The sequence below is a fragment of the Neopelma chrysocephalum genome, unplaced genomic scaffold, assembly GCF_003984885.1.
Source record: "Neopelma chrysocephalum unplaced genomic scaffold, ASM398488v2 Primary Assembly neopelma1_103b, whole genome shotgun sequence".
NCBI classification, from domain to species: domain Eukaryota; kingdom Metazoa; phylum Chordata; class Aves; order Passeriformes; family Pipridae; genus Neopelma; species Neopelma chrysocephalum.
Genome location: NW_020897767.1, coordinates 662,385 through 677,432, shown reverse-complemented (window position 1 = coordinate 677,432; position 15,048 = coordinate 662,385). Strand labels below are relative to the sequence as shown.

The window sequence follows — 15,048 nt, the reverse complement described above, 5'->3', positions numbered from 1 at the left end:
CAGGCTGTGACCAGCAGGGTCTATCCGACCTGATAACAACATTTTAAACTAATAATCTATTCAGGATTCCAAGCAATCCAAAATATACAACATACTGCTTCTTTTCAGTATTATTAACGGTTTTATATTTCTGTATAGGCTTTCTTTGTGTCAACCCGGTATCACTTGAATCTAAAATTGAATCAGCATCATTTCTGAGGGCTGACAGGGTGGGAGGGCTTCATGTGCAGGTTGGTGCTGCTCCTGAGGCAGAGCCAGCAGCTCCCCTGGGCTCTGATTCCTGGACAGTTGGATGTTGTCACCGCGGCCTCCGAAGGGCTCTGGAAAAGCATTTATCTCCCAACACGTCTATTTTAAACAATGAAGTTGTAACGTAGGGAACTACATCTAAAATAGTAGGTTTGCCTAATAAGAGGCATTTTTCTCTTGTAAAACCCTCCATTAAAGCCACTTTGCTTTGTTAACTTTCATGGCATGTACCCTCACTATAGCCTTCAACACCTGAAAAATTAGTGGAAGAATTTGACTGATTATAGAGGCTGTTTTCCTTGTTCCACTGCTTGTTCTAAAAGGGATACTCAGCAGAACTTGCCTTTTTTTTTTTTCATTTTGTGCTGTCTGCATGAGTAATTACCTCCCTGATTTCTGAGATGCAATTGAGTAGCTTCCACATTAGAAAAATCCAAAGATTGATAGAGCCATCTCTCCTAAAGGATTAGTTTGCTGCTGTAATTCCACTGAGTAGGTCATTCAAATAGCAAAATGCTACCAAGTCTAATTCCTCTTGTTTGTAAAAGCCAGGTGTTGATACCTATTTAAGAGAAGCTGAAAAGGGCTGCTTTGCCTTCGGAGGGGAAATGGGTTTTCCAATTCCTGCTGTGGCTCCAGCAGGGCAGGGGGAGGAAGGAGACACTTGTATTCCTGGAACAGATCAACCCAGGGGCTGGTGGAGCCAGAGGAAAGACCAAAAGGAAGATGACAAGTGTGCAGAGATGCTGAGAAAAAGGGCACAATTTTAGGAATCCATGAGGAAGTTTCTCCCAGGACTTTAAGGAGCTGTGGGGTTTTCCTGGTGGCTCTGGGATTCCAAGGGAGCAGAGGTGAATCCCTCAAGTCTGAGTGCCCAACACTCATGTGGAGGAGAGAATTATCCCAGAGATGGGCAGGGAAGAGCCTTTAAAATACTATCCATGCAAGTGCTCAGCTCCTGCTCCCTCCAGGATGTTCAGGGGGAGTCACTTCCAGGGGAAAAGGGGCCACGTGTGTTCTGAGGCCTCACCAGGGGATGTGTGTTCCAATCACTTCATGGGGATGAGAAAAGCATCAGCCAAGTTCTATACTCCCAAAATTATCTTCTTTCAAACCTAATATTTATATATCAGGCTCTTTGATTTATTGCAGATATTCTGGGACAGGTTTTGATGGCGTCCAGCATCTCAATGCCTTTCCATCAGAACCATTTTCCAGATGTTTGAATAATGATAGAAGTGCTTTTGACAGAGTGTGAAGGCAGGAATTCATCCAAACCTCACAGGTGTGGCCATAAGGGGTGCAGGGGCAGCTGTGACTGTGATAAATAATTGTGCCAACATCATTTCACCAGGGGAGAATCACTGACCTCCTCTTTCACTCCACAAAACTAAACATCGTAACTAAAAATAAACAACTTAACTAAAGATAAACACTAACCTAAACATTTACCTGAAATAAACACTTTAACTAAAATAAGCATCTTAACTGAAACAAACCTCTTAACTAACCATAAACATATAAAAAACGAATCCTTAAATTCTAAATAACAATTTTAAATTAAAATGCTAAAAAGATGTTAAACTTGTAAATTCACAAAGACATATCTTATGACAACCTTACGGGGGAAAAAAAACCAATACAAAATATAAATAACAAATAACTTCTTTTTTGCTTTTCAAGTAAATAAATGCTTTACTTCCACTGAACTCCTAAGGGACCAAGTAATTCTTGGGCTCATACAAAGCCTATTTCTCTGCCATCATCCACATCCCCTTTGGTGTAAACTGAGCTCTCCTGACACCAAGTGAGGCTCAGCAATTTCTACCAGCTGAGGACCTGGCAGCTAATTTGAAAGGCAGGAATAAATCTTAGGTGTGCTCTGAAGTCAGTTTAACTGAAATGCAAAAGCTCCTTGCAAGTTGGGTGCACATTTAATTAATTGAAATCCAGGCTCCCCAGACAAGGCCCAGATGCTGCAGTTCCTTCTCCCAGGCAGCTGCACTGATCTCTGCAGCAGCACTACCCTGTAGCTAAACATCTGGAGAAACCTGGGCAGCAGAATAATAAACACTTCAACATCCTGCCAGGCACAGCCCTGACAGTGACTTCAAGGGGGAAGGAAAGGGGCTGGATGTGGGGTGGGGGGGAAGCAAAATTCAAACCTCAGACAGAGAGAGGAACACATTGAACTGCCAGAGATGTTCCCAGCCCTGCCTCTGGACACACCACTGCCAGGGCAGCAAGGCAGGCCCTGCATTTTCAGGTTTTGCTGGTTTTCACTTGGGCTCTGCCAGTTCAAATATTTAACAAGAAGTTCTGCGAGCTCAGGTGGAGCGATATCGTCACAACTGCAACACGATTAAATTCATCCCAGCCACACCCCTGCTGGGAAATATTCCTGAAGGTGACGATATTCCTCTCCACAGGGTCTTCCTCTGGTTTGCTCCTCTCCTGTAAGGACAATGCTGCAGTGACTTGGCATGGAATCTTGGAATCCCAGGATGGTTTGGGTTGGAAAGGATCTTAAAGCTCATCTTATTCCACCCCCTGCCATGGGCAGGGACACCTTCCACCAGCCCAGGTTGCTCCAAGCCCCGTCCAACCTGGCCTTGGACACTCCCAGGGATCCAGGGGCAGCCACAGCTTCTCTGGGCAACCTGGGCCAGGACCTCCCCACCCTCCCAGCAGGAATTTCTCCCCAGTATCCCATCTAACCCTGCCCTCTGGCACTGGGAAGCCATTCCCCCTTGTCCATCCAGGCTTCCAGTGCATGGAAGGCTTTTGGATCTCCTGCCTCGCCCCAGCTCACTGTCCCCACACCCACCACACACCACCCCTGGGTGCTCCTGTGCCACTGTGGGCACCCACCTTTCCACGGGATGGAATTCAGATGTTTTGGAAAAACAAATCAAGATCTCCTATAAAAACGGCCCCTGTGGGGCAGGGGAGGGGCTGCGAGAACGATGTAAATAACCCAGTTTAATGCCTCCTTTTCTGGGTGCAAATGGCTCGTGACTGTGATTGGTTTTCCCCTCAGTCCCCTCACCAGGTGAGTGGTAAGGACAGCAAGGGATAAACCCACTGAATTCCACCTGTGTGCCCAATCTTGGTGCTCGGGGAACAGCAGGGAACTGTCACCAGAAGTGGAGCTCACGTTTCACGGGATGGGAGCTGGAGATAGGAAGGCAGGGATGGGAGGAAGGTTCTGGCAAGCTGCTTGTTTTCTAAGCAGAAATCCTGCTGTTTACAGGGAGTTCTCTGCGAAACCTTTTTTTTCCCCTCTGAAAGAAGGAAAAAAAAATCTTTTAAAAATGACTAATTGGGTAAAATTCTTTAGGGTGTCTTTATCAACGTACATACTCCTGGGATGTGGTTGAAGTGGCAGGTGCTGGGGGTTGGTAACTCCTGCTCTTTTTGGGGAATTGAGCCAATATTGAGCACTATTTCAGTGATGCCATCACTAAGTAACCCAGAAAAATCATTGGTTTCATTTTGGCAATTCCACTCTGGCAAAGTGTGGGATTTCCTATGACACAGAGCTGTTAGAGGACAGGCTGGAAGCTGGGGAGCAGGAACACAGGGTTTACCCAGGTAAGACAGTGAGGATTTTGCCTCCTTCCCTGCTGCAGGACTGGATCCCAAACGTCACAGCATGCCCAGGGCTCAGCTCAGCACCCCTGGCATGTTGGGTGACCTGCTGGGGCCCTTCCCAGGCTGAATAAATTCATATTGTGTGTGCTCTACACGTCACTAAAAATAGTTGGAATTTTATGGGAGGATAACGAGGCAAGAGACAGCCCAGAGTGGATGGAATAACCCCCTCCCTGCTCTGCTAACCCAGAACTCTGTCTCTGCTGTCTCTGCCCCTGATCCCGTGACACCGACGCTCCTTGAGAGACTGGCAAGGGGTAGGGAGGCATCATTTGAAAACAGAAGGGAAGAAAAAGAGATGAAATCAGAAAACCTCTCTATCAATCTGCCAAGCTGTCAGAGACGCTTGTCCTGAAACAATTCCTCTCATTTCCAATAAATTATGTCAGGAGTGGATAAAAGGCATAGACAGCAAGTCTGGAGACAGCCGCCTCCTCTGCTGAGCCCTGCTCAAACAATTTGGGAAATGTGACATCAGTCCCAGCTGACAGGAGCCTGGACACGGCTCCTTTGGGAAGCCTGATGCCAGTGAAGGGCTCCCACGGAGGTCCCAGTCCCTTCCTCCCACCCCTGGAAAAGGCTGAGGGGAGGAGGACTCTCCACTTTACACTGGTGGTACCTGATGAAGAGGCAGAGCTTTGTCAGAACAGGAATTAAACTCCAGATGTAAATTCAGCCCCGATTATGTGCACCAATAAATACATTACAGTAATGGAGGCCATTAAAATACAAAACAAAGGATTATTAGGAAATAAGAGAAATTACGGAAAAATCTATCAATCACCTAAGCTTAAAATTTTCAATAATGGTAACTTGATGCACTCAATACTAACAGCACAGACCATGCTGAGGAGATGTCAGCATCAGCTCCAGTGATGGATCCTGTACATCCCCCATGCTGAACCTATCCCACCTTACTGGCTGGAGACTCCAGTATCTCTGACACTCCCTGCAATATAAATGTGCCATTCTCACCCTGTCCAGGGGGATCTGGAGAGCAGGTCACTGTAAAGTCTCATCTTCTTGCAGTTCTATGCCTCTAAAATTCGGTAAATTTGTTTCCTAAATTCCAATGTACATTAAGACCCACCTGAGCACAGGGGTGTGTTCCCCCTGCCCCAGCCCCTCAACTCCCCAATACTCCCATCACTTAACAGATGTTTTTGTGCCTTTCCAATTAGTTCCATTGTTTATCTTAATGAAGAAAAAAAAACCTCCACCACTTGAGCACTGTTAAAATCAGCGGCAACATTTGTCTGGCTTGATAATTGCTGCACGGAGGCTTTTTCTGTGTTTATGTGAGGAGCATTTAAAGTGTTTAGACAGAGCTGTTCTCAGCCACTCGTTGGGATGGAGTCCCTGTGGTGTCAGCTGGAGATAAAACCACCCCCAGCACACGGAGCAGGGGATAACCCGGGGAGGCAAGCAGCAAACCTGTTTGGCATTGTCTGGAACACATAAAGGAATATAATTGGCTGGGTATCTGTTTCTGGATCTGCAGCGTGGGTTAAGCAGCGGTTGTTTAAAGGTGACGGGGAAGCGTAATTGAAAATTGAGCTAATCAGGGATTCCTGGGTGGAATTGCCTCCCCAGCCCAGGCTGCCAAGGGTGGGAGGGGAGCGGGGACAAAGCAGAGGATTCCTCCACTGCTGCCTGCTCTGGTACAATGTTCCCTTCTCTGAGAGTCGCCCGAAACACAGAGGAATGTCAACACACGATGTAAATATCAGCCAAAATAGACCTTTGAGGTGATTAAAATAAAATTTAAAACTGTCACATATTTGTTTTGTGAAGATACATGTCTAAGCACTAACTGTCACTGTCCTTAGCTAATTTTTGTAGATTATAGGATACCAAAAGTTATATTTGTATAACTCAAATTCTCTTCATCCTAGCTTTTAAGTCCTTTCACACTTCTTTGTTTCAGGGTGCAGCTTTGGGATGAGGACTGGAAAGAGAAGTGGCTGGACGCTGCAGGACACGCTGTGTTCACTCCATGGGCACTCAACACATCCCTGGACAACTGGGTCTCCCAAAATCTCTGGGAAATACAATCAGACCCCAGGGGTTCAGGTGAGGATTAGCATTGCTCCATCCTTTGTAGCTGTCTCATCCTTATGGAGCGTGCAGGCAATTCCCAGCATGCCCACGTTCTCCTTGACTTCACTGCTGTATCCTGCTTTTTCAACCATTCCCAAAAAACACCTGGCCTGGCACGAGGAGCTCTGGGAACACCGAGCCCTGAGAGGTTCGGAGAGGAGGAGGAGGAGGGTTGTGTGATCACAGAAGGGCCGTATGGAAAAGCTGGATAAAATGGAAGAGAGGTGAAATTCCATCAGGGAGCATCCATAGAAATCTCGGCCGGCTGGATCAGCTGATTGTCCGGAGCACCCGGAGCTGATGCTGGCACAGGTCCCTGGCTGTCCCTGTGCCCCTGCCCCGTGCCCCGGCAGGGATGGGAGCGGGAGCAGGGATGGGAGCGGGAGCAGGGATGGGGATGCTGTTTACCAGGAACCATAGCAACTTCCAGGGCCATTAGCGGCAATCACAGCCGGCTCCGCTCCCTGACTGAAGGCTGGGATGTGTGATATTTAGTCTGACCTATAAAAATATCTCTGGAGCAACCTGCGTGCAGAAGTGTCACATCAAATGTTTGTCATACAAGGGATGTGACACCGGGCACCTGCCGGAGCGTCGGCGCCGCTGAGGGGGGACCTGCCCCTTTAAAAGCCCGATAATATTCTGCTCAGATCCTACAAAAACCAGCTGGTGACAGTGGCCAGGCACGGCGTGACAGGCAGAGCCCCCTCTCTGCCTTCCTCAGAGGGTCCTATATTCTCAGTTACCATTTTTAGTCGTGTTATTAAAGGTGTGTGTTGTTACAGTGCCGACCCAAAGCTCTCCCTAAATGCCACCAAAGATGGCAAAATGCCACCCTACAGAAAACTGAGCACGGGGACAGAGCTGCGTGGGGGTGGAGGATGAATCCTGTTTGCAGGTGTGGATGGCTCCTAAAGCACAGTAACAGCCTTGGGTGGCTGAGGCAGGTCTGGAGAGGTACCAGCACCCTCCCTGCACAGCCCAGGGACAGGGAGATGCTGTTCCTCCAGTGCTGTGGACACAGGAACACTGAGAGGTGTTCTGGGACACTTACCCAACAGCTAAACCCTGAATATCTGAGCCACAGTTTAGCCAGAACACCTGAGACCACCCTGCCCATCCCTTCCTAGAGGTCACTCCTAACAAATAACCCTCCTCAGTGGGCAGAGTCACCCTCAGACTGGGCTTTTACTTCAGTTCACTGTTACTCTCCCACACCACCCTGGCCTTGGCAAGCAGGTTGATGGGACCCCTGTCTGTGTTTGGAGCCGGTTTGAAACTCCAGGAACACTTTTGGAGACTCTTCAGGACTCAGCAAACAGCCACGTCCACAGCCAGAGCTCCCAGGCGTGGGGTTTTCCTTGGCCGTGCCCAACATTCCCACCCATTCCCAGCATTCCCACGAGCTCCCTGCTGATGCTTCTCCTGCAAAACCACAGCCAGGAGCTCACTGGACAGGCTGGCTGTGGTTTCTGTGTGTCTGCAACACATGTGACAGGAGTTCCAACAGCCAGGGGATGCTGAACACATGTGTTGGTTTATAATTATTATATAACTACAAATAATATCACTTTAGCTGAAAATTCCCCCTGTCCTTTGCACACCCTCTGCCATTTCCCAGAAACAGCTCCAGGGCACAGCAAACTGCTCCCTCCCAAATGGAAAATGCACTTGTGCTTCCTTCTTTGTGAGACAGAGCAACAATTTCAGGTTCCTTATCTGATGAATATTCATGAAATATCCTGAGCTGCAGAGGCTCCTGCACGACCCAAACCCCGTGTTTGCAGTCCTGCCTCCCCCTGTGATGCTCTGTTTGCCTGCTCTCCTCAGCTTTTGGAAGTCACTTCCTAAAAGGAATATTGCATCTGTGGTGGGAGCAGCCACTCCAACCCCTTGCCTTGCCTTCATGTTTTTAATTTTTTTGCCTTTATTTTTTTTTTAATTCTTGTTGTGGCTCGTAAATAATTGCAGGGATGGTGCTTGAGGATATTCTGCCTGTTACTAGGAGATGGGGCCTCAAAGTATGTGGAATCTAAAATACCACTCTGCGATAAATAAAAATATCATTTTGTGATTCCATATGGAATCTTATCAATAGAAAATTTGAACGAATTATTTGTAAAAAAAAAAAAAATTAAAAAGAAGTTTTGAAGGCTAAAGAAAACCAATCTAAGATATCATCTGAATTTCAGACATTTCACTCAGCTCTCATGAAACATCCTGCCTGTATCAGGCATTTCACCTCTGTAGCATTTGACCTTTCTTTGTAGTATGTAGATTTTAAAATTAATTCATATTCATACTTCACGCAGTTTTGTGGTGGGTTGTGTTTTTTTTTCCCCTCAAAAGTAGGGTATTTATTGTCACAACGATGTTACAGGGCATTAATTAATGTGGTACTTTCAGAATTGGTGCTTGGGGACTTGAACAGAAAGTACCAGCAGTGTGTGAAATCCTGCCTTGGGCACTCTTGATACTGGAACAAGTTGGAGAATGTATATTCATTAACTTGGAGCTTCCTTAGGAATTACCGAGAGCCACAGAAAGAATGAACTGAAGCTATTACTCCCAGAAATATGGCTTTGAGCAAGAATTTACTTGATTTTCGCCCACATTTTTGAATGCCAAGCAATACATGAATACGATGTTCTTGCATAAAAATAGTTGTATCAGGAGAAATTACAACAGTTTCCGGGAGTCCCTGTGGCCCATTAAAAAAAATGGATAAAATAGATTAAATTATCTCCTCTAGACAAAAAAAAAAAAAATTGGATTCCTGATGTAGAACTGGAGAAGAGAGAAGAGAGAAACATAACGTGTATTTGTGTTATGTTTGTCAGAAATCCATAATTGTTCAGACAACTTGCACCTTTTAGAACTGTATTATTCACTAACCCTAAATCCACTGTCATGAGGTCTTAAATAGCTCTTTTCAGGGATAGCATGCAGCCAAAGAAGATTTAATTCTTCAAGTTCGTAAATTATTTTGAGAATAGAACCTAAATCTAAAAACATCAAAAAAATTTAAAATTACTTCAGACAATCAGTTTGGTATCAATGCAGCACTTCCACCCAAATTCAGTCTGATGTGATCAAAATATCATCAGCTCCAGTGACAGCAACAAAGATCAGTTCACTTACTTGTGTGCTAAATATAATCCATGTGTTGATAATATCAGGAATGCTTTTAATTTCCTCCCATTTTGTGGTTTTTCACACCTAAACACAGAGAATTATTATTTTAAATTACTGGAAATGTGTGTACCTGGACTGGTGGGGCAGCCAGGCCAGGCTAAATAACCCAGGTATTACCAAACTTCTGTTTCACTGGGATTCAGGAATTAAAATGGCAAATTGTAGGGTGACATCAGCCTGGAGACACCACCATGCTGTTATTTAATGCCTATTTTTTTAAAGGGCTGGAGATTTTCTCCGTAAAAAAAAAAAAAATGAACTTCACAAAATGTCACTTTTACTAACAGAAATTATGGCTTGAATACCTGAATACGAATATTAAATACATTTAAAAAAAGGGGAAAAAATCAAGAAAAGTTCGTTTAAAAAGTGCTGAGGTTGTGACACAAACTGACAAATGTGGGGAAATGCAGAGTCACAGCTGACACTGCCCTTAATTCACACAACTTTGGGGAAGGTCAGGAGGGCAAAGGTGTGACTCCAGTCCTGGAATCAAGTTTGAAGACTTTGATTTCTTTAATTTTGAATCTATGTCTTAATACATTTTAGAGATTATTTTAATCCCCTTCTTTAACAGGAGAAAGTGACCCACAGGAGAGCAGGAGGGGGGCTTTGGATGAGGGCCTGGGGGGACAGGACACAGGGAATGGCTTCCCACTGCCAGAGGGCAGGGAGAGATGGGATATTGGGAAGGAATTCCTGGCTGGGAGGGTGGGGAGGCCCTGGAATAGAATTCCCAGAGAAGCTGTGGCTGCCCCTGGATCCCTGGAAGTGTCCAAGGCCAGGTTGGAGCAACCTTGGCTGGTGGAAGGTGTCCCTGCCCATGGCACTGGATGGGCTTTAAGGTCCCTTTCCACCCAAACCATTCCAGGATCCTATGATTTCATGCAGGAACAGCCTCAGGACCTGTGTCCAGGCACCAGGACATGCCCCAACCCCCTGGGGCACAGTGTCACCCTGGAGAACAGTGTCACCAGCACAGGGACACCTCTGCCCTGCCCTCCCTGAGCAGCCCAGCCAGGTCTCTGCAGCTGGAGAGACCAACCTTGGCTTTGTGACAGGGACAACTGAGGGTTCCCAGGGGTCAGAAACTGCTCTTCTGGTCTTTCCTGCCTGTGGTGAGTCTTTAAAAAGCTTTGGGTTTGTTTTTCATCTTGGCTGAGGGAGGGAGGGGCTGAGGAAAAGGGGATTTTAATCACTGAGGAACAGACACCTTGAATTGTGCAAACACAGGGCTGGAGCACAGCCCAGGTGAGGGAATTTGTGCTCTCTGGCCACGGCACACAGGGCAAGTGGACAGACAAGGGCAGCCCCAGCTCTGGGTGAATGATCTGTCCCAATAAATCCAACCCCTTGGAGCAGCTCCCCTTACACCCACCAGTGACAGGGGCACTCAAAACCCCAGCCCAGCTGAACCCGGAGAGCCCCAGGCCTGTTTGCAAACCTCCAGACAGAGCTGATCAAACCAAGCTGTGCAAATTTAGTCCTTTGCTTTTCCTAGGGAAAAAAATGAAAAAATCTTATCCCCAACTCACTGAAACTGCACACACCCAGAATTAACATTTATGCAGAGCTGACCTGCACCATTGCTGCTGCACAGCCCAGGGCTCCAGGAGTTCCAGGACTCTGCCTTATGGGGACACACCTGATGCATCCAAAGTTCTTTCCAAAGTCATCAGTCCAAAAAATACAAATTTTCTGTGCCTGATTTCAAATACTGGCAGTGTAATCGTGATACCCTCAAAAAATATTTGAGCATCGTAGGAATGGAAGGTTGGAAGGGGCCTCAGAACATCCCCTGGTGCCACTCCTGGGAAAGGCAGGTGAGAGACTTGCCAGATCTTTGTGCCTGAATTCACAGAGTAGCAGAACTACAGCCTGTAAGACTCATGTACCTGTGCTGCCTGTCACAGTCTGAGAACAGCAGCAGCAGGGACAGAAGCTCTAGAACTCTGAAATTACTGATAACTAGAAAATTCCTTCTTTAACTTCTGAAGTTTTTTGACAAAAAGCTCCTGAGACCTTGACATGTTGAAATAGGAATGTCTTTGAAAGCAGGGCAGAATTAGATTAAAACCAGCCAGTGAACCTGGCCTGTGTTTGTATTTTCCATGCTAAAGTCAAAGACATTTCTAACCCAAGAGGAGACAGACCAGTTGCCCCCCAGGTCTCCTGCAGAACAAACTGCTCCACAAGCTCCATCACAGTCACACTGCCCTGCCAGCCACGGGCTCTCCATCCTGCTTTTCACACCCCCGGGTCACACAGAACCATCAGAGTGCCCACAAGGACAGAAAGCCACGAGCATTTGTCATGAAATCACATTAAAAACCCATCAAACATCCCCAAAGTCCCCTCACCTGCCCAGCCCACCCTCAGAGCCTGGTGCTGTGGCCCAGGAGGGGGCTGGCAGTGCCACCAGGGCAGGAGCTGAGGGAGAAATCCATGGTCAGGGCACCAGGAGAGCAGGTTTTGAGTCAAACCCACCCAGGTGTTCCCCAGAGAGGGCCAGACCCACCTGTGTGTGGCAGCTGCTGGTGCTGCAGCAGTGACAAATCAATGCAGGGGGTGATTGCCTTGGCAGGTCACCTCCTAATGCAACCATCAATCACATCCCCTCCCATTCTTTCAAAATTAAGCAGAAAGAAAAAGAGATTTTAGTTTTCTTTTCTTAGCTTATTTTTAACAGAGGCACTACAGAATTATGATGGTGTCCTTTTGGTAAACCAAAATGTCAGACACATATTATTCTTTTAAACATCTCCTGGCCTTTCTCTGAAAGGTTAAGGTGGTTTAAATAAATTTAGTCAAAGTAAATGACAGCTGAGGAAGAGTATTAGAAAACTATACTTATCAACAACCTCTTTTCCTTAAATTTAAACAAGTCATTTACCAAACTGCAGTTTAAGGAGATCATGACAACGTATGCTCTTCTGCAGAAGGATGAAAACAACTTGAAATGGTCAAGAAATGTTGGGTGGGGGAAATTACGCACAAGTTAATGAATGTTAATGCATGGTCTGAGCCCCCCTGAAAGTTGCAAACCACGGTTTTTAAAATAATGGTTGCAGCAGTCTGGGCTTTCACCTGAGCCCTTAAATGGGAGTTGTCCTTTTCCTGCTTTTCCATCACCTTAATGGCAGGAACTTAAATGGAGTGGGCAGGAAAAGTGTGAACCCAGAGCTGCCCTGCAACAGTCAGACAAACAGCCTGAATGCTGCACAGTTTTGTTGCTGTTGGTCATGGGAGTGCTGCTGAAAGCAGTGGGGTTTATATGTATTTATATGTATACATATTTATGTATTATGAGATGTAACTTTGACAGCAATTCCAGCACCCATGAATGCTGCAGGCTGACAGAGAATCATAAAATCCCAAAATCACAGGGTTGGAAGAGACCTGAAAGATCCTCTGGTTCCAGCCTCCTGCCATGGACAGGGACACATGTGCAGAATAGGCCAAGGGGGGAAAAAAAGCCCAAATCCAGCAGCAAATCAATGACTCTGTGGGGTAACTTAGCAAGAGATCAGTTATGAATTAACAGGGATAGTTTTGATCTTGAACTCATCACCCAAAACAAAAAAAAAAATGATCAAAATATGGTGTTTGAGGCTTTCAGAAAGGGAATCCCAGGACCCCAGAATGGTTTGGGTTGGAAGGGCCCTTGAAGCTCATCTTGTCCCACCCCTTGCCAGGGGCAGGGACACCTTCCCCTGGACCAGGCTGCTCCAGCCTGGCCTTGAACCCTTCCAGGGATGTAAATATGACACTGAGGTCACTTTTTATCCATCAATAATGCATTTTTTCCCCATTCCCATTGCTAAGGAAGCAGTGGCAGTGGGTGGGTTCAGCTGCAGGGCTGAAATCCAGAGGCAGCAGCTACAATCCAGGGGAAGCAGCTGTACCACAGCTCACTGAAAACATGTTCTCCACACCTTGGCCACCTCCTCTCTCACACCAGGAGCCAGCACAGTTCCCAGGACTCCCCTCAGCACGTTCCCTCTGTCCTGTTCTGTGCCATTTACTCCACAGACAGGACCAAGAGAAAAAAAACCCTGTGTGCAGAGAAAAATACGTATTTTAGTACTTACTGTGTAGCAAAGCAAAGACCTAACGTACAAACACTTGATACTGTTTTAATCAACTCACAATCACAACCCCTTGGTTAAGCATCTCCTTTCAAATCTGTCAGAAGAGCAACATTATCCAACTTTTTGCAGTTACACCTGCTTGGCTGAAATTGTTGTTTTCAGGACTCGGTTGCAGAAATGTTATTTTTGCTTGTCCCTAAGAGAGCCAGAATTACCCGTTCGCTGGCCCAGCACGGGGGTCTCACAAATTTCTCCCAAGTTTCCATAGAAATGCATTGATTAGGGCATAATTCCTGTTAATGTTGCCTCCCTCCAGCTCTCTCTGCTCGCTCACACTAACCAGGCACCTTCCCCTCACCGTCCTCGGCAGCTTTTGTTCGGCTCAGTAGGTTTCCTAACTGGTGGATTTTATTGAGTTAAATCAAGCTGTCACTTCATCTGCCTGAAGGATGACTCAAATACAACACATAATAATAAAAGAAAAGTAGGATAAAATAATCTTGTCAAGCCAGAAAAACTGATTGCTTGAAGTTGTAGCCTTCAATCAATACACTAATTCCACAATTTATACCTCTTTCAATTGGAGAGGAAAGAAACCCTGATATGGTATTTCTTGGCTCACTGACCAACTTTGACCTTCTATCTGTGTGAATGTGGGATTAGCAAGTGCTGCTGCTTAGTGAAATCACCTATGAAAACAGGGAGGCAAATAAGTGACATTTGAGGTTCCCACTAAGTTTATTAATTTCCAGAGGCGAGGGGTGTTTATTGCTCAGGGGGTCTGGGCTGGGAGCCAGGCCCTGCAGGGGGTTGTGAGCAAAGGAGGGGAAGCAAAGCTTTGGGATTGTGGCACTGGGGTCCCCCCAGACCCACCCAGGCTGCTCCAGCCACTGTCACCAGTCCAGGGAAAACCTCAGGAAAACAAAGCTGGGGCCGTTTGTGCATCATCTCACTGTGCCTGGGATTAAAAACATGAGCTCTGCCCAAGCTCTGCTGCTCACACTTCCCTGGCTGGAGTCAAGTGGATGAAGACACTTTATCCAGGCAGCTTTAGAAACCAATTTCTCAAGGTATAATGAACCATTTTGCCATTTGCTCATTTTTTTTAAAACAGTCCATCCTCACAAACCCCTCTTTTATTTGTGAGTTAATCTGCATAGTCTATAAAAGAACAATCAAACTGTGCATTTAAAACTTTGGGATGCCCTTTGGGTGCCAGGTTCCTGCTTTGCTTCCAGAATTCCTCCCCTGCAGGCACAGGCCAGGACACAAAAATTCTTTGTTTATCCAGGCTTTATTTTACCCTGCCACTGCTTAACTCAGGTTGTGGCAGGGTATCAAGCAGGGCCTGGAATGGGAATGTCTTCCTGCCCTGGGCCTGGAAAAGGAAAGACAAGGCTGTGTAGACTGTTGGATCAGCTGTGATGGTGGAGGTGCCAGTCCTCACTGCTTGAAATTATAAATGTAATTAAGACACTGTACCAAGGTACAGCTTCCCTCTGCCTGGGGAATGCTGGTGTTTAATGAATGGCCACTTCTCCTGCCTTCCAGGGATACTCCTAATGCTTCTTTTCAGTGATTTCAGCAACACTTGCCAGCCTGAGAAATAAAAGCTGAGGGCAGAGCTGAGCCTGACCCGGGGTGAGGTGATGCCTTTGGAAACAGCCTGGAACAACTCGGATCTCAAACACCTCAGGGCAGTAAATGCCAAAGCTCCCACATTCCAGGAGGTGCTTCCTACCTTTTTTGTCCTTTTTTC

General features: G+C 46.4%; 2 long non-coding RNA genes across 2 annotated transcripts; both read right to left on the bottom strand.

Annotated features, from left to right (window-relative positions):
- Nucleotides 1-218: 218 nt before the first annotated feature.
- LOC113973548 lies at nucleotides 219-10,350 on the bottom strand. The gene is made up of 3 exons (XR_003536244.1): nucleotides 10,244-10,350; nucleotides 9,145-9,222; nucleotides 219-320 (listed from the first exon to the last, which is right to left on the bottom strand). It is a non-coding gene; the product is annotated as an uncharacterized LOC113973548 (long non-coding RNA).
- A 1,363-nt stretch (nucleotides 10,351-11,713) lies between these two features.
- On the bottom strand, nucleotides 11,714-15,026 carry LOC113973538. Its single transcript, XR_003536240.1, has 3 exons — nucleotides 14,926-15,026; nucleotides 13,134-13,253; nucleotides 11,714-11,823 (listed from the first exon to the last, which is right to left on the bottom strand). It is a non-coding gene; the product is annotated as an uncharacterized LOC113973538 (long non-coding RNA).
- Between the last annotated feature and the right edge of the window lie 22 nt (nucleotides 15,027-15,048).